Source organism: Lissotriton vulgaris, chromosome 6, assembly GCF_964263255.1.
Source record: "Lissotriton vulgaris chromosome 6, aLisVul1.2, whole genome shotgun sequence".
Lineage (NCBI taxonomy): Eukaryota > Metazoa > Chordata > Amphibia > Caudata > Salamandridae > Lissotriton > Lissotriton vulgaris.
This window is the reverse complement of record NC_141694.1, coordinates 712093443-712119064: the sequence shown is the minus strand read 5'-3', so window position 1 is coordinate 712119064 and position 25622 is coordinate 712093443.

Sequence of the window (25622 nt, the reverse complement as noted above, 5' to 3'; positions counted from 1 at the left end):
ATCCGGCCATGTTCTACATAAACTTTCAGATCCAGGAAGTCTATTTCTTTGTCACTGGTGTTATATGTGAATTCTAATGTTGTTGTTACATAGTTTGGAATAATAGAGGTCAAATTCAGTTTTAGTGCCATTCCATATTAAAAACAAATCGTCTATATACCGGACCCATAAGATCAGTTTCTCCAGGTCTGCTTGGTTTATGGGGTCCCATGCTATCGTTTTTTCCCACCAACCCATGGTGGTATTAGCATAATTGGGTGAAAATGAGATTCCCATGGATGTTCCGCACTCTTGTCAGTAGAGTTGTTGGTTGAACAAGAATACATTATTCGTGAGACACAGATTGATCATTGTCATTAACATTTCTGTATGTTTGAGATTGCTGATATTCCTTTGTTTCAAAAAGTAGTGACAGGCATTTAATCCTACTTCATGTTTTATAGACGTATACAGGGAGACTGCATCAATTGTCACCATTAGATAATTTTCATTCCACGAGATATTCTCTAATATTCGTAGAAAGTCAGCACTGTCTTTAATGTATGAGCTTTGGCTTTTCGCAATGGGGGCTAAAAATAAGTCTACATATTGTGAAACATTTTCATATAGACTTGAGCACGATGAGACAATTGGTCTCCCTGGTGGATCAATCAATGACTTATGTATTTTTGGCAAAAAGTAGATCGTTGGGATTACTGGGAATTCATTCATGAGAAACTTCTTTTCGTCTTCAGTCAGTAATCCACTTTTTTTGCCAGTTCTCTAGTAGTCCATTCAAGTGTAGTGTCATTTCATTCATTGGATTCTTTTTCAATTTGCTGTAGTTGGTAGGATTATTTAGTTGTCTATTAGCCTCTTTGATGTAGTTTTGTGTTTCCATTAGGACGATATTGCCGCCTTTGTCCGCTGGCTTTATTGTCAGGCAGGGGTCGTCATTCAATGTTTTTATGGCATTCCTTTCTTTGCTTGTTAAGTTTTCTCTGTTGTTTTTCTTCCTTAGATTTGAGAGTTTATCTATCTCTTCTACCACTGTTTCAGAGAACATATCTATTCTGTTACCAGGTGATAGTAACAGACAGAATTTAGATTTCTTTTTTAAGCCACTATTGATCCTCCGATCAGTTCTTATATCCAAGTCTTCCATCAATTGGGATCCAGATATTAATGTGGTTTCCTCTTCATAAAGCAGTTCAAAAATGTTCTGCAGATCAGAGATCTCTTGGATCTGCCAAATTGATTCTTCATCCGGTGTTGTTGTTGTTTCAACATTTGCAATTTGTTTTGGTCGTCGTGCGTGTATTTTAGCTAATTTCAGTTTGCGGACATATTTATAGAAATCAATTCTTGTTTCAACAAGATTGAAGTGTTTTTCTGAACAAAAGGAAAGTCCTTTATTCAGTAGAGAGCTTTCTTCATCTGTAAGTTCGTGTTTTGATAGATTTATTATTAGTTTCTCTATTTCCGATTTCGTAGAGGGTAAGTTTTTCTTTCTTTTGGCTCTTCGGGTTTTCCTTGTTTTCCGGCAGTGGTGTTTGACCCCCTTCCTCGGGCTCGGGATGTTCCTCTTCCGCGGCTCCCTCCTCGGGACAGCGATTTGTCCAGATTCCAGAGCTGCGCGTCTTCTAAAAAATCATAACCAGTGTCACTTGTTTCACTCTCAATTCCATCACTTGTTTCTGATCCACTGGTGCTGGGTGATGTGGTTCCTTTTGGAAAGTTCTTTTTTAGATGGTCAAACCTTCGAGCAAAGGTCAATATTCTCCCCGAGATGTAATCTTTCTCATCCCTTTTGAATTTACGTTCCTTACGTTCCTCTATTTCGGTCTCATATTTCTCTAGTCTGTCGTCCATTTCTTTCCTCAGTTTTGTTGTCTCTTCTTTGTTAGGATGCTGTTTAATTTTGTCTTCCATTTCATTGATTTTCTTTGTAATATCAATTATATCAATTTTAGCATGTTTTATTAGTATACGCATCATGTTGAGTGAGCACGCTGTATTATTGAGTATCCATTCTTCAATTAATTCTTTTTGGTTTCCGGATGTGTTGGCATTGTAAAGATTCTCAATCCTCGCGGTATTCTTTTTACTTCAATATATTTTTCTAAAGCAATTACGTCCCAGCTTTTGTTTATTTATTTCTTATATAGTTTTTCCACTTGATTGTACATTTGTTTCAAAGCATTTGCTTGTGGTGCGTTAGCATTACTGGCACTGGGAGTTTCTTTATCTCTGTCCACATTTGCGATGGTTTTAAACATGTTGTTTGCTTTATCAGCACGTTTGGCAGCTCGCGCTTCCATTTTCAAGGCTGTTTGTTTGTTTCAGGGTACGTGCTGTTCTTGATACGTATGTCAGTTCCACTCTCACAATTCTGAGCAAAACTGGAGTTTAGTATTTCTTCCTGTCTGTCAGAGCTTTTTCCCCGATGGCCTCATGAAACCTCCGTATTGTATACGGTAACGATTTCCCTGGTGGGCGTCACGGAGAACACAGCGCTCATTTGTTGCTTATTGAAAAATGGCTCGCTTCGCCACTCACCTTCGGGAGACTCCCAATACGACGGCGTCCTCCGACTCCGTCTCACGGCGCTCAACCTCCGGTGGAAATTCTCGGTATCTTCCTTCTCTCGCAACAGGAGCGGGCGCTCAGGGGTCACTTAACCAACTCTCCAAAGTGATCCTCTCGACTCCGAGCGCTCTGTTGTGGGTATATATATATATATATGTGTGTGTGTGTGTGTTTGTTTAAAAAAATAATATTGTAGGTTTTTTTAGCCTAAATTAATTATTTTATAATTTTAAGGTTATTTAAGTATTTTTAAGTATTTTTTAGTTAATTATTTTTATTATTTCATTTATTTTAAATTACTTTTAAGACATTTACAACAATTCGATATTTTGACTAACTATATTATTTTTAAACAATATTTTTGATTCAATATTTTTGTACTTACCTGTTTGTAGACAGTAATTCGATATTTTTGTAGTCGATATTTTATCCTCAATGTTTTTGTATGTCTATATTTTTGTACTCAATATTATTTCAGTGATCCGTGTGGCCATGTCATATATAGCCAGGTACATTTGCTTAGTCACGGGAGGGGCATTGATGAAAGTGGCCCTATATCGTATGTGTCACCGATTTAGTTCTACCCAGGGGATGTCGTCATTGAGTCCCATGATATGGGAAGACAGTTTGAACACCCAGCGTCGTTTTTTTCTGAAGAGTGCTTCTTTGGTGATGTTTTTGCATGATTCCAAAATGGTCCATCTGAGATCACTGGGTGTGTGTTGTGCCTCTGCATATTGAGTGCACATCTTGGTTTGTTTTTTTTTGCACCTGATGTTACTCCTGTGTTCACCAATCCTTGTTTTCACTGGCTGTGTCGTCATGCCAATGTCCTGGCGACAACAGGGACATGTAATCAGATATATACAATTGCTAGTATTGCAATAGTGTGTTTGTTTTGTTTCCATACCCATGTATCAGTGAGTGCGAAAGTTTTTGTTGCTTTTGTAAGTGGACATGAGACACATTGCCCGCAGGGGTAGTGACCCGTAACGGGTGGTAGATCCCAGAGTGTGTTCGGGGGTATGGTGTGCTGCTTCAGTCTTGTGTTAATCAACAGGTCCTTGATGTTTGCTGTGCGTTTAAAGGAGAACCTGGGTTTACTAAATGTTTGTACCCCTACTTGTAGGATTTTCCAGTTGTTGTTGATCACATTCTTGATCATGTTGGATTCTGGGGTATAGGTGGTGACGCAAGTGCGTAGGTCGGTCTTTTGTTTGGTATGGCTTTCAAGGAGAGTCTGTCTGTTAGTGTTTTGGGCTCTTTTTTTGCATTTTAAATCTGATTTGCTGGATATTGTCTCCGTGCTAAACTTGTGCTCAGTTCAGATGACTGTCTCTTGTAGTCTTACATGGTGCCACAGTTTCTGTGTATGCACAGAAATTGACCGTAGGGGACATTTTCCCTAAGGGCTTTAGGATGGAAACTCTGGTAGAGTAACGGACAGTGACTGTCTGTGGGTTTTTGTAGGTGGTGGTGACAAGTTTGTCTGGTTGTTGAGAAATGAGGAGGTCCAGGAAAGGGATCTCAGTAACCGAGCTGTTAGCTGTGAAGTTGAGGTATGGGTTGAGACTGTTGATCCAGGTGAGGAAGGCAGAAATGTGGTCTCCAGTGCCTTTCCAAAACACAAGGATGTCATCTATGTAGCGTTGCCACAATTGGACAAGATCCCTGAAGGGGTTTGTGTTAGTGAGCATGTGTTTGCCCTCAAACTCCGTCATGTAGAGACATACCAGTCTTGGGGCAAAAGTACTACCCATAGGTGTACCCTGGGGTTGGTGAAAGAGACTATTTTGGAACTGAAAAAAGTTTTCAGTAAGTGCGATCTGAGCACACTCCATGATAAAGGTAATGGGAGTAGGTGAGGTCCATGTGCCGCTGCACATGATGGAATCCACCCCCTCAAGTGTGCTGTGTTGGGGGATGTTGGTGTAGAGGGCCTCTATGTCTAGAGTTAGGAGAACATCCGGTAGTAGGCCCTCTTGATTGGTGGTTTCGATCAGTTTGAGGACATCCCTGGTGTCGTGCGGCCCAAAGGTTGCAAAAAGTGGTCACAGAACTTAAAGAGTAGCTCCAGAACCAACCCTAAGCCTGACACGATTGGTCTGCCCGGAGGTGGGTTTACTCCTTTGTGTATTTTGGGCAGGGTGTAAAAGTAGGGTAGTCTGAGGTTGTTGTTGACTAGAAAGTCTGCCTCGTGTTTTACAATCCACCCCTGTTTAAGGGACTCGGAGACCATAGATTTAATCTCGGTGATCAGGTTTGGTGTGGGGTCTCCAGTGAGGAGTGTATAATAGCGCTCGTTGTGTAGTTGGCATAGACATTCTTTTCTATAGTCGGTCGTCCCCATAATCACGATTGCTCCCCCTTTGTCAGCCTCCTTGATAGTGATCGTGGGGTCGTTGGCCAAGAGTTTGAATGCCTCTGATTCAGTTTTGGACATATTCAAGAAATTGGTATTTTTCAGTTTTTCTGCTGTTTCTTTTAGGACAGCTTTCTCGAAGGTTGGGATCAGTGATCGGACCATACTTGAGGGATGAAGGTGGAAGGTTTTCGCAATCCAGTGTCATCAGATGTAAAGACTCTGGATTTCACAGTGGGTGTAGAAGTCGTCAGTGCTCGGAGTGAGCACAAAACCCAACCTGTGTTTGAGTACGTTGGTTTCTGTCTGGGTTAGTTGTCTCTCTGAGAGATTAACAATTAGTTTTTCTTCTCTAGATGGCTCCGTAGTTCCATTTGTAGTTGTTGGGTTTGATCCTGCCATTGGACCTACTTTTGTTGATGTAGTGTCCCTTTTCTTTTTCTGCGCTGCCCTCTGCCCCACCCTCTGCCTAAAATAGGTTGCGGTTGGAAGGGGGCAAAAAGGGGTTGAGGACCATGTTGAATTTGAGGGTACTGCCACATCTGTTGTCCGTGGAAAGCATGTGGTCCTTGATAAGTAGGTGGTCCATATCCGTACATCATGTTGAGTTGTTGTTGGTTGGCACCCCGGGTCTCGGTGCTTGTGTTACTGCTTGAGGAGTAGGTTTGTCTGCGTGAGCTGGAACTTTCATTAGACAAGTAGTCTTCTCTTGATGGCATGTTATCTTCCTTGAGGTATGGATATCCCTTTTCTTTGCTAAACCTAGAAATATCTTTTTGCAGTTTAGTCACCTTCTGTCTCAAGAGGTAGTCTTTGTTGTCGTTAACTTCTTTTGTAATTTCCGCTAGTTCGGCTTTGAATGCTGCATTGGCGATGGTGGATTTCAAGGCTACTTCAGCTATTGCAATTTTAGTGATCAGTCAATTGGCCAACCGTTTAGCTGTCCTGATGAACAAGACCAAAAGGTCCCTAGCACATTTCCAGGATACTAGAGACCATTCTTCCTTTGAACTGCTTGTCCTCGAGGAAGATCCTTGGGAAGTTGGTCACTATCAGGCCATTGGGGGCTACATTGGCGCGAAGGTACTCTGTCATTATGACCCCATGCATATTGATTTTCATCAGCTAACGCTTCATGTTGGCTTTGGTTGTCCAGTTGCTATTGGAACTACTGGTGGCAATTCCTCCATCTTGGTCAACTAATGATGGTGTGCGTAGTATCTCAGAGACTAAATCATCATCAAAGGAAAGTCCTTGGTTGAGGTTCATTGTGTCATTCGGTGGTGGGTCCTACAAAGTTGCAGGGCCTGGTAAGGAGGATGGGGTTAATATGGCCCCTTGGCTGAGCCGCCATGCTTTGTTTGTCAAAAGGAGGGGCTAGGGACCAGGAGCTGTTATTTAAATAGGTCCTGCATACAGGACTCCTAGTTAACTGTGCTACAAGGGGTATGCAATTCCTAGGGGGACGGGGAACAAAGCCAAATAATGAAGCATGACATACTTCGGGGTGTGTGAGGGCATAACGAAGAAAGACTTGTCTTCCCTGTCCCCCTAGGAACTGCATACCCCTTGTAGCACAGTTAAGTAGGAGTCCTGCATGCAGGACCTATTCAAATAACGATTTAGAAAAGGGGGTGGTGATGAACAGAGTGTCTGAGTTCAGCAGACCACTCTTACCCAGTCCAAAGATCAGGGCTTGATCCATCACCGTTATTTATCTCACTGCCCCATCCCAGCTCAGAACCTGGCTATATGCAAATCAGTCTGTCCCTGGCCCAGTGCATCATGGGAACAGGGCAGACTAAACTACCAAGCCAATTCTTCACCAGAAAGGAGACAAGCTACCGGGGACCGGTTTCTGGCATTTCAGCCTTCTTCGGCCCGGCTTGCTTGAATCCTGATGGAGCAGTGAGAAAGGGACTCATGTCTGAGTATACCCTGCCACACCTATAGTGGCCAAAAACGATTTAGAAAAGGGGGTGGTGATGAACAAAGTGTCTGAGTTAAGCAGACCACTCTTACCCAGTCCAAAGATCAGGGCTTAATCCATCACCGTTATTTATCTCACTGCCCCATCCCAGCTCAGAACCTGGCTATATGCAAATCAGTCTGTCCCTGGCCCAGTGCATCATGGGAACAGGGCAGACTAAACTACCAAGCCAATTCTTCACCAGAAAGGAGACAAGCTACCGGGGACCGGTTTCTGGCATTTCAGCCTTCTTCGGCCCGGCTTGCTTGAATCCTGATGGAGCAGTGAGAAAGGGACTCATGTCTGAGTATACCCTGCCACACCTATAGTGGCCAAAAACGATTTAGAAAAGGGGGTGGTGATGAACAGAGTGTCTGAGTTAAGCAGACCACTCTTACCCAGTCCAAAGATCAGGGCTTGATCCATCACCGTTATTTATCTCACTGCCCCATCCCAGCTCAGAACCTGGCTATATGCAAATCAGTCTGTCCCTGGCCCAGTGCATCATGGGAACAGGGCAGACTAAACTACCAAGCCAATTCTTCACCAAAAAGGAGACAAGCTACCGGGGACCGGTTTCTGGCATTTAAGCCTTCTTCGGCCCGGCTTGCTTGAATCCTGATGGAGCAGTGAGAAAGGGACTCATGTCTGAGTATACCCTGCCACACCTATAGTGGCCAAAAACAATTTAGAAAAGGGGGTGGTGATGAACAGAGTGTCTGAGTTAAGCAGACCACTCTTACCCAGTCCAAAGATCAGGGCTTGATCCATCACCGTTATTTATCTCACTGCCCCATCCCAGCTCAGAACCTGGCTATATGCAAATCAGTCTGTCCCTGGCCCAGTGCATCATGGGAACAGGGCAGACTAAACTACCAAGCCAATTCTTCACCAGAAAGGAGACAAGCTACCGGGGACCGGTTTCTGGCATTTCAGCCTTCTTCGGCCCGGCTTGCTTGAATCCTGATGGAGCAGTGAGAAAGGGACTCATGTCTGAGTATACCCTGCCACACCTATAGTGGCCAAAAACGATTTAGAAAAGGGAGCTTGTTTCCTTCCCAGTGTAAGAATTGGCTTTTGTAGTTTGGTTTGCCCTGTTCCCATCATGCACTGGGACAGGAACAGACTAATTTGCATACAGCCAGGTTCTGAAACTGGGATGGTGCAGTGAGCTAAAAAACGGTGTTGGATCTAGCCCTGATCTCTTGACTGGGTGAGAGCTTTCTGCTTATTTCAGAGACTCTGTCCCTCACCACCCCTTGTTGTAAATATTTTTGTCCACCCTAAGCGTGGAAGGGTATTCTCAGATGTGAGACCCTTGCTCATTGCACCATCAGGATTCAAGCAAACCGGGCCGAAGACGGCTGTAATGCCAGAAACCGGTCCCCGGGAGCTTGTTTCCTTCCCAGTGTAAGAATTGGCTTTTGTAGTTTGGTTTGCCCTGTTCCCATCATGCACTGGGACAGGAACAGACTAATTTGCATACAGCCAGGTTCTGAAACTGGGATGGTGCAGTGAGCTAAAAAACGGTGTTGGATCTAGCCCTGATCTCTTGACTGGGTGAGAGCTTTCTGCTTAATTCAGAGACTCTGTCCCTCACCACCCCTTGTTGTAAATATTTTTGTCCACCCTAAGCGTGGAAGGGTATTCTCAGATGTGAGACCCTTGCTCATTGCACCATCAGGATTCAAGCAAACCGGGCCGAAGACGGCTGTAATGCCAGAAACCGGTCCCCGGGAGCTTGTTTCCTTCCCAGTGTAAGAATTGACTTTTGTAGTTTGGTTTGCCCTGTTCCCATCATGCACTGGGACAGGAACAGACTAATTTGCATACAGCCAGGTTCTGAAACTGGGATGGTGCAGTGAGCTAAAAAACGGTGTTGGATCTAGCCCTGATCTCTTGACTGGGTGAGAGCTTTCTGCTTAATTCAGAGACTCTGTCCCTCACCACCCCTTGTTGTAAATACTATTCAAATAACGGCTCCTGATCCCTAACCTCTCCTTTTGACCGGTCCAGACAGCCCTGATTTAAGAGGTCTCAGACAACCTTAGAAAGCTATCCAAGTGGTAGCTGTGGAGACCAGCCTTCAGGCTTAGTCTTGAAGGAGTGTAAAGCAGCTTGTTTTACCAGAATGCAATTTTATAGTATAGATTAAATGAAAGAGAACCACACAAAGTATTTATAAAAATATGTATTTATTATATAACACTATCTAGTATGTTACAGTATCTCCCACACGGAGATAGATACAAAGCACACCATACCTTAGCAAATAAATCACATTAATTAGCACTAATACACAGTGGGTCCCAGGGGGGACCAAACCATATTCTAAGTAAGTGGTATAAGAACCATGACTTGAGTCAGGACAATGTTGAGAGGATGTAGAATTGCTGGAGACCCACAGAACTACCCAAGTAGATAGGGACACCAAGGAGAGCGTGTGCAGTGTGTGAACACGACCGCATGCTCCGTACAATTCTATGTTCAAGTCACGGTTGGATTTTTAAAGATTAGGAACCCTTCCCAGTGGACCCTGAAGACACCCCATGGAAGATAGAAGGTTGGAGAGCCACCCCACTCGTGGATATCGAGGTACCCAAGTTACCTATCCCAGGGCAACCGGGTGCATACGTGTGAAGTGATGTCAGAAACCGCAGGCAAGCCCAACTGAGGAGTTCAGGAAAGTGCTGCTGCTGGAAGAGGAGAAAGTGTCTGTGGGAATCCAAATGTGGATTCTTGAAGAGGAGTACCTGAAAGCAGAGGGGACAGAGAGTATGTCACTCAGAAGTGACCAGGGGACTTGGAAGACGAATGCCCTCCGATGTCAGGTGCTTCAGGATAGATGACGGCTACTTTGACTCTGCAACTGCGAGGACCAGATGGAACTGAAGAAGACTGGGACCTGGATACGAGCTGCCTCATGAAGGATGTCGAGTGCTGAGGGGTTGGTGTCCAGCGGGAGCACCAACAAGCCTTGGCAAATGCTACCCACGCAGGAGGTCAAGAAGGTGCACGTTTGGGACCAGCAAGGTCCAGGAAACTCACCACAAGCATGAGATTCAGGGCAGGCCCTGAGAAATCAGTGAAGCTCAAGGAAAACACAGATGGCCCTCAATTGTACCCACAGGGATCGCGAGGGGACCTCAAGCAGCTCACCAAAAGGAGCAGGCAACAGTGCCCACAAGGCTATGTGGCGAATATCTTGGGGAAGGTATTGCCGGAGGTTGGGGATACTTGGCGCCCAAAGCACTTGTCGCAAAGTTGCCAACAAGCATATGCCTTTGCAAAACTATGCTTTGCACAGGGGTTCGGTTAATGCAGTCCCCACAAGGGATTTTGACCTCAAACTTTGTGAGAAGGCAGCTCGTGCCTCGAGAGATGTAGATAACCCTTCGGAGTCTGCGGTAGCTCAGGATCAGCAGACCGATCAGCAGTGTTGAGGTGCCTAAGAATGTAGGGGGGTGACTCCTTCACTCCAAGGGAGATTATTTCAGTTGTCCTTAATGCTTCACAGGCCTTGGAAGGTTCCTGTATGATGCATAGGCACAGACGATGCAATAGACTGGAAGGGTGACAAAGTCAGGCCCAAACAAAGTCAAGCGAAGTCCAGAGTGCCCAAGTGGTAGAAGTGCAGTGGTTTCAGTTTTAAATCTTATTCCACGATGAATCCAGGGACCTATACCCGGGTAAGCCCTTAAGTAAGAAAAGGGTTGGGAAGATTCAGCGGACCCTCCCAGGGGAGGGTGTGAACGGGGGGAAGTTACTCCCTTGTCCTTTGTCCAGTTTCGCACCAGTGCAGGAGCCAACGCCGCCCAGAACTGGTTTGAACTGGACTATGAACAGGGACACCAAATGTGCCCCTCACACTTTCAGGTGCTGGCAAGCACACCCACCCAGCCCTAATACACTAAATCCTGTCTGGGAGGTGGTCACACCTCCCTGTGACAGGATGCCTATTGTCTGCCTTTCCCTGATTGAGAGTGGCTCAGCAGCAGTAGGGCAGAAATGTGTCCTGGTCGGCAGCTAACATTTCGTGCTGTCTGGGACTAGAAGGCTGGTATCGGGAACACCGAGAGCCTAACAGAGGGCTCTTCCAATGCTTGGAATCATACCTCCCACACAGTTTAGAGGGTGGCAGTATGATTCCAATGTTTGATACCAAACATGATAGGATTCGTTACAGCTATTTTTGAGATGGTAATCTTGCGGTCACGCAATGTCCCTCTCTATAGTATATGGCTGCTTCACTGAAAACCCGACAGAATGGACTCCGTAGGCTGCAGGGGTGTCCTGCAGACTGTCACTTAGAACCAAGTACCCTGCCCTCAGGATTGTAAAGGCCTGCTATAGGGGTGACTTATAGGTTTTAAGTGCAGTGACATTTAGATATAGTAAACCTATATCTTTAGTAAGTGGTGCATGCACCAACTTACACAGGCTGCAATGGCAGGCCTGTAGTTCCAATTTGAATGGTCTCCCATGGCAGGCCTAATACATGCTTCAGCCCATGGGGGACCTCTGGGGTACCTATGCCCTGGGTACATGTGTACCATATACTAGGGAGTGATAAGGGTACCCCAGTATCCTATCTGGGATGTACCTAGGTACTGAACACAACAGTTTAGGGAGAAATCAGATAGACTGGGGTCCTGATTAGCAGGATCCCAGTCAGACTAGTCAAAAACAGCAGCACATCAAGCAGAAAGTGGGGTAACCATTAGAAGGAGATCCTACTTTACTACAGTGCTCCTTCCCGGACCCGCAAGGAAGACAGTAGTTCAGGCCCTCCTAATATCCAGATTGGATTTTTGTAATGTCCTTTACCTTGGGGTATTGCAGGACAGACTGAAGAAACTTCAGAGGGTCCAGAAGGCTACCACACAGATGCTGATAAATATTCCTAGATACTCTCCGATGGGCGATACCCTTTCTAAACTCCACTGGTTTCCTATGAGGGAAATAGTCTCTTTTAAGCCTATTTGTTTATAACAGAAAAATCAGCATCAGAGAGGTCCTCACTACCTCTTTCCCTTGAATAATTGGTACCATCCAAATAGATATCTCAAGTCCTCAGGGGCAGCATTGACTGTGATCCCCAAGATAAAACAAGCATGTCTGGGTGGTCACTACTTCCGCTATTTGACAGTAAAGCTTTGGAACTCCCTACCTTCTGTGCTGAGACTAGAATGCTCAGAAACCATGTTACAGAAAAAAACTTAACCGCAGCGGCAATTCCGCAGTGGTGCGGCAGTTTCATTGAGTGGGTGGGGCAGCGTCGGCCAACGGACGTACGCAGCACAATGGAGGTAGTGCTCTCGACTGCCGTTGGCCGATGGGTGTAGTGAAAGGGTTAAAACTTGTTTTTTTAGACAACTATAATTGCTTGGATCAAGTGCAGAACCTTTGTGGCCTATGAAGCCTAGCGCGCGGACACTCCAAATGGAGTAACCAGGCGCTCTATCATACATCTAAGGTAGCATAACATAACATTCAGTGATTTACTTTGCCACACCGATAACTCACTTCTTTTGTCAAATTACTGGTTGCTTGAACCAAACGTAGTTGTCTCTCTCTGTACAACTGATAGCTCACTGACCTCAGTGAGCACTCAGTTGAACAGGCAGAGCCCTGCCCTTCAGCAAGAACAAAAACCTGCAAAACTTGTTTACAAAATGTATTTGCTCACTTTCACTCTTGTTTCTTTCGCCATTTGTGATTAAAATATATATTAATTTTGTAAAATAAACTAGTAAAAAAATATAATGGACTCATGCTGCACCTTCCACAAGGGGGTTTGGGGGGCAGCTGACCAAGGGGAGGTCTGCCCCCCAGGCAGATTGGGTGGCGCAGTACAACTGCCATTTCGTGTGTTGGGCTGGTTAACAGCCCATCACTTAATTAGGGGCACATTTTGGGCTACCAGCCACCATTTTAGGTACTGGTAACTGGTAGCCACACTTCGTGGTGTTTCTTTGTTCCTCCCTCCCATCACTGCTTTAGGGCTTTGGGGGCGGGGTGAGAAGGTTGGGGTATTCTTTTTGGGGCAGTGCGTTGAGACAGGTGGGCATGGGTTTGTTTTGTATTCGCTGTTGCTTGAGCAGGTGCATAGAGGGAGCATAAAAAGTTTGACAGGAGTTTGCGGAAGTTGCTTGCCGCTGTCAGTGGAGAATCCATGTGCAAGGGGAGGGTAGGCAGGTAGTTAAAAGTTCACTTTAGGACATTTGGTTACTAACAGGTTCATATAGATACTCATAGGATGTAAGAGAAATTCCATTTAAAAATGTTGAAATACAATACATTTAATGAGTTATCTGCAGGGTGGGCATGTTTGGGGTGGAAAGGCGGGATTTTTCTCTCTAGAATCAGAATAGTATTTTCTAGAATCCCGTCACAGGTCGACTAGACCTTTTTACCTCTCATAGAGTGTAGAAGACAATCTATCTTAACATCGTAATGTCAGTTTGAACTATCCCCATTGCTTTCCCTGAAGAACCACTGACAAAAAGTCAAGTTTAAAGATTTATTATAAAGCCAAAAACAGTTGTTTATATAAACACCTCAGTAAAAGATTCAGGAAATAAACAGGCACTAATACAAACATAATACTACGGAAGAGTCTTAATCGACTAAGAAACAACACGAGTAACAATTCCAAAACCATCAGACTAACAATAATTGCTATGACTTGCGTCTTAGTAGGCATCGGAAAAGGAAAAAATAAACCCAGGTTAATCTGTCCCTACACTGTACTAAGTGACATTCCTACTTTACAAGGTTCCCTCCTACCAAAGGTGTCAGCCGTGGTGACTTCCAAAGAAGCACACTCACTTTGTTCGGACTTAGCCTATGAACCCATCTTGCATAGCAAAAACTCTCTGCCTGAACAACATCTTCCTTCGCCCTCATGCGCATCTGCTCTGACCTCTTACGGGGTGCTGTCCCTAATACAAACCCCACAATATGGGCGACACCCCCTAAGGTACGCCCCTCTCAAAAGTATTAACTTTCAAAAACTCCATTACGACATCTTCATCCTTGTTCGTTGAAAAACGTCCTTGGGTCCCAGAGTCTTCTCCTCTTGAAGTTGCTTCCCTAAATTCCGCAGCCACTCCTCCATGTCTGGGACTACCATCCTAACGCTCATATACAATAGGCCCTTCTTCTACTATCTCTAGTTAACCTTGCACCTGCAAAGGAACGCACATAAATCGGCTCACAGTTCCATGCTACTTGCAATTAATTTTCTAAAGCAACCTTCTAGAAAAGACATTTCCATGATTTAATGTTAAGTGAGACATTCTTAGTTCGGCCTACACAGTCTTTTTCCCTACCTGGGCCTCTGCACATTTCGGGATATCACATCCTAACATTGGCAAACATTTTCCCGTTCATTAGGCCTTCATCATTATAACAAAAAGAATATATTTTCTAACTTAACACTTCTATGTCATTATACGAATACAATAATAAATTTCTAAACAAGAATTTAAATACATCTATGACTTATTGAGCATCCCTTAATTGAATTAGTATTTCACTGCAAACAATATTTCCAGATTAACGTGGCATTAGTACTTTCAAAACACTTTACATTACTCCAGGTAAATTCTAGTACATTATTTCATAGCCCTACATCACATTTAAACATGATTATAATCCTTTATATATGCGGGTGCTGATTACTCATGAATATGGTGCACCCCTACAATTTCTAACTCAGTTTTGCGCTCTCTCAGTCCCCTCTTTGATGACCTGTGTCATCAACACCAACCCAACATTCCTTAGGGTAGGGACCGAGCTACACAGCACTTGTCGCAAGTTTCCCTCGCTTGAGCATCTCTAATGCCCTTAGACTTCGGTATTGATTGTCTTGCAAGTTCTCCATTCTCTGCTCTTGTACTCTCATCGATCTTGTCAACCTATTTGACCTATACCATTTGTACAATCTCAGCAAGCCCCATAATCCGATCGCACATGCCACTATGATGATAAGGGGTTTCAGTATGTATCCAAGGAAACTCCTTCCCAGGCTTGCAAACCAGTTTCCAACACTTCCAAATCCTTTACCAACTTTTTCCCATGCATTCTCTTGCGTCAAATCCTCGATTTCGTAATGAATTGCAGTAATGTTACGTATATATTTCTTCAGATCCTTGGAATTATCTGGGATATACGTGCAACATTCCTGAACCTTTAAAAGTTTACAGACTCCGCCCTCTTTCACCAGAAGGACGTCTAGAGCAAGACGGTTCTGCAAAACCATTGTCCTTATCGACAGCATCTCACCCTCAATCAACACCAATGACTTAGCTGTACTCATTGACAATTCATCCACCACAGTTGCCAACCGCCGTATCTTCACGTCATTCAGGATCACTCCCAACATTGGTATTGCAGCTCCAAACACATCCCCCACTATTGCACCAGCACTCTCTCCTCGCTTTACCCTCGTCAAGTGTCCACCTTCCACCAGAGCAAAGTCCTCAGTGTGGTATATCTTAGGAAAAATAATCGCCAGGTAACATGTCCCATACCACTTATCCGGCAACCTCATGTACGCATTTTTCCCACAGACGAAATACACCGTAGGGATCACTTGTACCACACTCTTCAGGAAATCCTTGGTGTAATATTCTAATGTGAAAGTGTGTTCACAAGTTGTCTGGCCCACATACACATTTTCATAATACGTCTTTGGTCTGTGAAGGCATAACTTCCCTTTCTGTACCTCGTCCAATGCTATCGGACCATAGCTTCCCCTTGTCTTATGCAACTTCTCCTCATCAGTCCAATCTACTTTACCTTGGCCTGACGCCTGCTACTGCTTCTGTTTTTGATACCTATCCTCTACCTGTTCTATGAACTTCTTCTCTACCTCTGCCAATGAACAGGTCAAATTGTGTCGATGAGCATATGAGGTGTCTATTTCTCGTGTTGGAAGGAAAAAGTATCTAAGTCTATCCTCTGACTTATAAGAATCCCACGTGTTCAAGTGCTTATAATTTGGGACTTCCGGTAGCACAGCATCATAATTCGAAAAGAAATATTCAAAATGATTCCGCCCATAAAATATGCTAAGCAGCAAACTACATGAAATTCCATATGTCAATGGCAGATGATGGTATCTAATACCCTCGTCTACTGAAGCAGGCAACTGCATACACACACAACAATCTTTCGCATCCATCGCATCAATGTACTCATACAACAACTTGGCATACGCATTCTTTCCAAAGTTTCCTTTAGACAAATCTGCATGTAATCTTCGGCTTTCTTCTGCTAGCAAAGCTTTCTTGGCTCCTATGTTTACCTCTTTCTGGCTAGGAGTGGTAGGTGTAGGTGTTCCCTCGACCTCCGCTTCCTGCTCTTGTGGTGCTAAATAAGAAACTAAAACTACTAAAAATATAAAGAATATCACTACCCCTATAAGTGTGCCTATAATACATTTTGCCCTACGAGTTGGGTTCCCAGCCTCCATGGTCTCAGACAGTGTGATTCGTTTCTAGCAGCAACACAAAGTCTCTTCCTTGGCTTTATGAAATTTCTCGAACCACACCTAGAAGCAGAGATCCCCTTTCAATTCTTCATTTCCATTTGCATTCAGGCGACCCTGACCCTTCTCCGTCCTCTAAGGGATGTCCCTAAATTTCATCTTCTTCCACTCGGCTCTAGTTAAATTCAACAGTTATTTACAAAGTCTTTACTGGTCAATAATGATATTTTCTCCAACTGCACATAGCACATAATCCAAGAGTTCCATTTGAAGGACTATTGATTCATAAGCAGGTATCTCAGGGCCAAATGTAGGGAAGACCAGTCTATTCAGGATCAAGTCATTTATCTTGCTTAGGTAAGGGGGATTAGGAATCGTGATTGTCAGTATACCTCCAATTTCCAGTCCAGGTACGAACAGTATCACTTCCAACTTAACATTGGGGGTCGTATTGGTCACAAGCACTGACCTCACCCTCCCGGACCTCAGTACACCTGGCATTTGTCAAAGGGTAGGTCCACTCCGGAGTGGCATATCTTTGACAAGGTACTCTCACCCTCCTAGATCTCCTCGGACCTTTCTCCTCTGACTCTTTGTTTTCCCCTTCCGGGTCTGATTCTTCAGATACAGGTGCAAGATCTCTTTCAGAGGTCAGCCTCACGTTCAGCCTTCTTCGCCTTTCAGGCCAACTTGCCTCGGTGCTGTTCACTCCTCTGTTTCTCGTCGGCACAACCTGCTCATCACTGCCTTCAGCTTTTTCAGGGTTGAGATCACCTTCACAGCAGCTTCCCCATTCAGAGGCGGATTCTGTGTCACTGTCGTCGCGATCTCTTTCAGCTCGGTCAGATGAGTTACCAGCCTCTTCAGACACCCCCACAGCTTGACTTGTCCCCTCTAGTGGATCTTCCTCCACAGCTGGATTTCCTTCAACGAGAGGAGCTGTTTCTTCCAGGGGCGCTGGGACTCTTCGAGTGTGAGAAGCATGTATCCAGTTCGGCAATCCACCACACTTTACGGCAGTGTTCGTCACCAGGATAACTTGAAACGGGCCTCGCCAGCGCACATCCAAGCAGCTCTTCTTCACGTGCTTCCGCACCAGGACCCAGTCACCTGGACACAGGTCGTGACAAAGGTCTCGAGAAGCCGGGATTTCAGCAGTCTGCACCTGAAGAGACACAGAATGGATGACATCAGATAGTCCCTTGCAGTAGTCAAGAATCAGATCATCTGTGATATTTAGCGAGGCTGCTGAAGGGACGGACGGCAATCTCATAGCTCTTCCCATCAACACCTCATGAGGTGAGAGTCCTGTCCTCCTGTCTGGTGTACTACACATGCTCATTAACACCAACGGTAAAGCATCTGGCCATTTCAGGGACGTGGATGAGCACACTTTCGCCATTCGAGTTTTGAGGGTTCCATTTATTTGCTCTACTATGCCAGAAGCCTCTGGTCGATAGCTACAATGCAGTCTCTGGTCAATGTTCAGTGCAGAGCAGAGCATTTTCACAACTTCACTGTTAAAATGTGTCCCTCTGTCCGATTCCAAAGAGGTCGGGACGCCAAATCTTGGCACTAACTCCCTCAACAATAGTTTTGCTACTGTCATTGTATCGCACCTACGAGTTGGGTATGCCTCAACCCATCTGGAAAACACACATACAGGGCCAGATGTAGGTAAATGTCATTTACCGATTTTTAAATACCGAATTTTACCGATTCGGTATTCAAAAATCGGTAAATGACATGTAGGGAAAAATTCGGTATTTTTTACCGAATCGGTAAGATTCGGTATTTACCCGAATCGGTATTTGCTATTGAATCCTATGGGCCTTGAAGCCCATAGGATTCAATAGCAAATATCGATTCGGTATTTACCGAATCGGTAAAAATACCGAATTGCTAAGGGGGACAGGGTGTCACTTTGACACCCTGCTGCACCCCTGTAACTGGCATTTGGGCCATGTGGCACACAGACATGCCCTTAGGGCATGTCTGTGTGCCACATGGCACATCTGTACATGCACAGATGTGCATGTACACATGAATTCGTAATTTACCATGCAATTGTATTGCATGGTAAATACCGAATTCTTAAGGCCCTGTAGCACTGTTAGACATGCTACCTACATCTCAATTTACATATTCGGTATTTTTACCGAATGGTAAATTTACCGAATCGGTAAAATTTACAGAATCGGTAAATTGACCGATTCTGTAATTTTACCGATTCGGTAAAAATACAGATTCGGTAAAATTACCGAATATGTCCGTTTTTTGTGCCCCTACATCTCCATAGCCCTTTACCGGTCGGAAACGGCCAAAAATCGGTATTTTCGGCCAATTCCGATCGGTAAAGGGCTACCTACATCTGGCCCACAATCACTAAGACATATCTGAGGCGATTACACTTCGGCATCTCAATGAAATCCAGTTGCATTCTGTTGAAAGGCCCTCCGGACCTCCCAACGTGACTTAACGTGACTGGTGTCCTTTTCCCAACATTCATTTGTTGACACGTAACACATCTCTGACACACCGCTTCCGCAGCCGTTCTAAACTTGGGATTGTACCAAGTCTGGCTGAACACTCGTTTCATTGCATCCCTTCCCAAATGCACAGGACCATGTATCTGTCAAGCCATCGGGCTCACCAGTTCATTTGGTAACACAGCTCTCCCATCAGCTGAAATCCACAAGTCCAAATCTCCTTTGATGCAACCAGAGGTCACCCACACTCTTTTCTCGAAATCTGACGCTTTTTCCTGCATCTTCCTCAATTCATCCCAAGTATCTGCCACTTCAAGTATCATGTTTAGCTCAGTCCCTCTATGCATTCCCTCGATAACTTGGTCAGTAAATGAGTAAGCTTGTTCGGCACAATAGCGTGAAACTTCATCAGCATAACGATTACCCAGGGACACAAAAGGAGCACCTTTGCTATGTGCTGTACATTTCACCACAGCAATTTCTGCTGGGCCCTGCAGAGCCTCCAGCAGTAACCTGACAAATTCTCCATTCCTGATAGGGGAACCTGACGATGTCATGTAACCCTTTGAGACCACAACTGACCGAAGTCATGAACCACGCCAAACCCATATTGGCTGTCAGTGTATATGGTGACTTGAATTTTGTTGGCCGCCAAACAGGCACGCGTCAACGCAACTATCTCAGCCACCTGAGCGGAGTGTACTCCTTCTAGGCAGGCAGCTTCGATTATCCCATGAATCGTGCAAACAGCAAAAGCCGCTCTTAACTGTCCAGCACTGTCTCTTATGCATGAGCCATCTACAAAGAGAATTTCATCAGGGTCTTCCAATGGCTCATCGACAATGTCTGCTGTAGGTTTGGTGCACAGTTCAGTCACCTCAAGGCAGTCGTGGTCTTCACAATCATCATCTAAGACATTTGGCAATGGCATCAACGTAGCAGGGTTCAAAACCGAGCACCTCTTAAGGGTCACATTCTCCGCGGCAAGTATGACTTGCTCGTAGCGTGTGAGCCTATTGTTGGTCAAGTGCTGCGTTTTGGTCCTGGTCATTAACAGTTCTACTGAATGTGGAACATGTACCACCAATGGATGTCCCATCACAATGCTCTCACATCTCTCAATGCTGACACCTGTTGCAGCAACGGATTTGAGACATCCGGGCAACGCTGCGGCTACTGGGTCTAAAGTAGCCGAGAAATAAGCAACTGGTCTACGGACACCTCCATGATCTTGGGTTAAAACTGCCAACGCGCAACTCTCCCGCTCGCAGCAAAACAATGAAAACAATTTGGTGTAATCAGGCATTCCCAGAGCCGGAGCACGACATAAGTCCTCTCTCAACTCAAGGAAAGCCATCATGCAGTCTGTGTCCCATGGTACCGGATCATTCACGTCCTTGAGCGTCAGTTTCTGCAAGGGCTTCGCCTTCAGGGAAAAGTTAGCAATCCACTGGCGACAGTAGCCAACCATTCCCAAGAACATTCTAACTTCTCTCTGCGTCGAGGGCACCATCATTTTCATTATGGCCTCTATTCTATCTGGAGATACCTTTCGTTTGCCCTTTTCTATTCTGTGTCCCAGATACTGGACTTCAGACAGACAGTACTGTAGCTTGCTGGGAGATACCTTGTGACCATTTTCTGCCAGATGGTTCAACAAAGCGATGGTGTCTATTCTACAGGCATCTTCTGTCTCTGACGCAACAAGGAGGTCGTCTATGTACTGTACGAGAACCGAGTTCTGGGGCAGTACTAGACTCTCAAGATTCCTCTTCAACAATTGATTAAAGATCGATGGGCTCTCTGTATACCCTTGAGGGATACGACACCATGTTAGCACGCGATCTTCCAGCTTAAAAGCGAAAAGAAATTGGCTTTCCTCATGTAATGGTATTGAGAAGAATGCCTGACACAAGTCAATCACTGTGAACCACTCAGCCTGTGCTGGAATCTGAAACAATATCACTGATGGATTCGGCACCACTGGACAACATGGAACAACTATGTCGTTCACTTTCGTAAATCCTGCACAATCCTGAACTTCCCGCTAGGCTTCTGCAAGCCCATGATCGGAGAGTTACATGGACTGCCCATCACTTCCTTCAGAATTCCCTGTCTAATCATGGATTCAATCACAGGTTTTATTCCCGCAATTGTTTCTGGGGTCAGCTTGTACTGGGGTGTTCTTGGAAACTCTGCATTAGGTCTCACTTGAATCTTAACCGGCTCCACTCCTTTGATCAATCCAATCTCCTCTCCTGTAAAGTCCCAAACTTCCTGTCTGACTGTCTCTCTCAAATCCCAGGGGAGTTCCTCCACCGTTAGTGCAGGATACAGTTCTATGCACACACGTGTGTTTGCAACCTTAAAGGCAGCATCATCATCTTACGTCTCTAACTCCACTCCCTTAGGTGTACAGTAGATGGTGCAGTTAAGTTTACATAATAGATCCCTTCCTAGCAGACACACAGGACTAGAATCGCATACCACAAATTGGTGGTTGTCCCTGAAGTTTCCTATTCTTACTGGGACTTCCATCTATGAATGGAGAACTCTTAACAAACTCAAACAGGACCCTTCAATTACTTTTCTTCCAGCAGACAAAGGAGGAGCGATAGTAATTCTTGACACTGAATTTTACCATCGCAGTGTAAATTTACACGTTCAGAATGAAGACACCTACATACATCTGACTAAGGACCCTACTCCTGAATTTCAACAGATTCTCATTGCAATTCTTGACAAGGGTGTGGAAACGGGAGTCATTGACATCAAAACACGACAGTTTCTGTTTAACCAATACCCTAAGATTCCTTCAATATATATGTTGCCTAAAGTGCACAAAGACAGAGATAATCCACCTTTTCGCCCCATTGTAGCGGGTTGCGGATCTATCCACGAGAATTTAGGTTATTATCTTGATTATCATCTTCAGCCACTCGTACAAGCATGGTCAACCTATGTAAGGGACACAACAGACTGTTTAGAAAAACTTGAAAACATCAAAGATACATTCCATGAAGACATTCTTTTATGCACGATCAATGTCGTGGCATTATATACTTCCATAGCTCACGGGGAAGGGCTAGAAGCTACAGAATGGAGACTACTACAATCCAACTTTGAGGAAGAGAAAAGTGTGTTCCTACTAGAGCTTTTACATTATGCTCTTTACCACAGCTACTTTTGTTGGCAAGAGGATTTTTACATTCAGAGAACTGGAACCTCTATGGGTTTTCCGGGGGCACCCGCATATGCGAATACGTATATGGCGTATTTTGAAAACCAACACATATTGCACCATCCAGAGTGGCAGAAACATGCAAAAATATTTTTGAGATACATTGATGATATTCTTGTCGTCTGGCAAGGCCCCAGACTGACATTGGAAAAGTGCATTCTAGAATTGAACACTTTCAATAGTAGGATTCAGTTTACATCAGAGATTGACGCCCAAAGAATACATTTTTTGGACATTGAAATCTTAAAAACAACAAAAGGACTAGAAACCAAGGTTTACCACAAGCCGACTGATGTGAACAGTGCATTACATTTCTCCAGTGGTCACCCTTGGTCACTGAAACAACACCTACCTTTGTCACAATTGATGCGCATAAAGAGAATAACCTCTGATGAGAACACGTGTGAAATACAGATGGAAGAACAGATAAACAAATACAGGAAGAGAGGTTACCCGGATCATACATTAAAAGAAGCCAAAAACAGTGTGGACAGAAAAAACAGAAAGGATCTTCTCAAAAAACAGTTAAAAAGTTCAGACAAGAGAGAGGTTTTTGTGTTAAAACACTCATCTCAGGCTCCTAACATTAAAGCCATCATACGGAAACGATGGGAACTTATTGTGAATGAACCGGATTTGAACAAGATCTTTACCCAACCTCCATTATTTGCACACACAAGAGCACAAAATTTGCGAGAGTTACTGAAGAAACCCAAGAACATTTTGAAAACTTCACAATACAAGGGGATGCGCAAATGCTACAATTGCGGACAATGTGGAAATGTTATCGTCAGCAAAGAATTCCAACACCCTAAAACTGGAAAACCTTTACCCTTAAAACACACATCAGATTGCACTACTGAGAACGTTATCTATGCAATAAAATGCCCATGTGGACTAGTTTATGTGGGAAGGACCAGCAGGAGAATTAAAACAAGAATAGTTGAACACAAGAGCCGCATTAGGAACAAGAATATGAATTTGTCTTTGGCAGCACACTGGGTTAACAGTGCCCATACCATTCCGCAATTAAGATTCACTATCTTAGAGCACATCACACCACTTGCAGGAACAGACATACACACCACTCTAGCCCGAAAAGAGACAGAATGGATTAAAAAGCTAGGTACGATAATCCCGGGGGGTCTTAATGACCATTACGAATTACTGTGCTTTTTGTAATTAACTATCACATATAGAATGGAAGGGGTACATTGCATTCTTGATAATACGTGGGCACAGCTGTAACACATTAGGATACCACAGTAGTTTATCTTCACTTTATTTTCATTTCCACCTTTTATGATGATTTTAAGTTTCTTGATTATCATTTCTAGCATAATAGTATCACTGACATTGAACATGAGTATCGATATGAAATGTGAGCGCCATTTTGGAACAGGAGATTTGGCCCGTTTAGTCCTTTTTCTATGTTCAGTAAGCACGTCTTCGACGTTACTTCTTGGATGGTTTGCTCTCCGTTCGGGAGGCTATGTGAGCTTTCTTCCGGAGGAGATCGATTTGGGTTATTTGGAGTAGCTTTTCAGGGTAAGCAGGATTTGGCTACAACTTGTAATGAAGCACAGTTCCGTGATAATTATCATTTTGTGACTGGGGATGACTAAAGTCAGGCATTTGTTTTTAGGTGGAGGCATTGATACGGCCGCGGGGGATTCCTTCTAATATACACTCTAGCCGCATTGACACTACTGTTAGGAGGTAAGAGGGAGACGCATGTCCCCATGTTGAAATTTGAACATTTCTGTGTTACCGAGTGTGCAGTTCAGGGACTTAAACACTGCATTCTCATTTCCACACAGCCTACTGGATTTACGGCATTCACCTTGTTTCATTGGAATACTCTGGAATAATAGCCTGGCTTTCAGAAGGGGTAGGTTGATCTATGTATTCACTTGCCAGATCATGTGACCCAGACAAGGCCCGTGAGGAGTGACGATGTTTTTATTTTATTCTTTATTGCATTTACTTTGATAGACATGGAGGAAACATTGCGTCTTTTTGTATAGTCCAGACGAGACAGACTGTGTGTAACCGAACAGGTATTTACAGTTAGTAATTGCTTTTTGATGAATTTTTACTTATTCACTCACATAGTTTAATTGCACTAGAATTCACCTGGGACATGCTGGTTTATGATGATTATGCTTTTTGAACATACGTTGGGTGTTAGTATCACCATGCACAGGAACATAGGACTTTCTGCTATTTAAAGTGGGCACCTTGGTATTATGGAGAATGCAAACCTTGAGTCTGATTTATGTTAGTGATTGTAAACCAACAATATAGATTTTTCTAATTCTCTTAACTTATGAATTTTGTTGTAGACACGAGAACCGCACTCCCTTCAAGAACTGCAACAGTATTATATGTTATTACAACCCCTGATGAAGAGTTCAGTGTGAACCCGAAATGCATTGGGTTTTCTGTTTAACTTGCTTATGAATTACAATGTTTATCACTTTAATGAAATGTTACAACACATGTATAATTTTGTGTTTGATGGATACATGAGACAGACATAATTTTCATTTTTTTCATTGTATATGAAATCGTGATGTTTCTATTTTGAAAACGAAAAAATTCCAGACTAATAAAAACAAACATATACAAATTATCAATTATTAGTTCTTAGGCTTATTGCCAGATAGTTGTGCAGGACACAGTCCCTAGTTACCTGGGGTCTCCTTTGACTCAGTCAGTGGGTTTCTCATCTTCCTATTTGCGACTTCCACAACTTGGATAGTTTGTCCGGAAAGGGGCAAGTTAGGAACTACTGCGGACCGTACGGTAGAACGAGTAGCACCCGTATCCACCAGAAAGGTGGTGGGATGTCCGGCTACATCAGCTTCTACAAAGGGTCCTCTCTGGTCTATCTCTAGTACTTCTCCTAAGGTACAATCTTCCCCTTCACTCAGCCACCGTCCTGTCACTGAGTCAAAGTGATAGTACTCGTCTCCGTCTACCAGGAGAGGCATCTGTTGGTAAGCCTTGTTCCCTGCTGCAATCTTTGGTGGCTGGGGAACTGGAGCTCTAGGAGCGGAAGTCCCCCCTTTTGCCGCCTTGAACTTAACTACCGTTGTTCTCGGTACTTGAGGGGCCTGACTCTCCTCTTCCTCCTCCTGTACCTGATTTTCTGGGTTATGGGAACACTCACGCCTCCAATGCCCGATCTCATGACATTGATGACACCTAGTTGTCTTTTTCAGAGTCGCCAGGTCCACCCTTGGCCTTGGACCATCCTCGTTGTCTCTTTTCTGACCGCCCAATTTCCTCCCTAATGTTCCATTTCCAGACTGACCCTGTCCTCCCGGTTGCATCTGGACTAGCATCAGCTTATCTTTGAGCTTCTTAGTCTTAGAGTCTATCTCATCACTGGAGTACCTTGCATACCTCAGGATCTCGTCTAGAGGTTTGTTCTGCCAACAAATCAAATGTTGTTGTATCATGAGACAGATCTCAGGTCTCAGTCCCAGAAC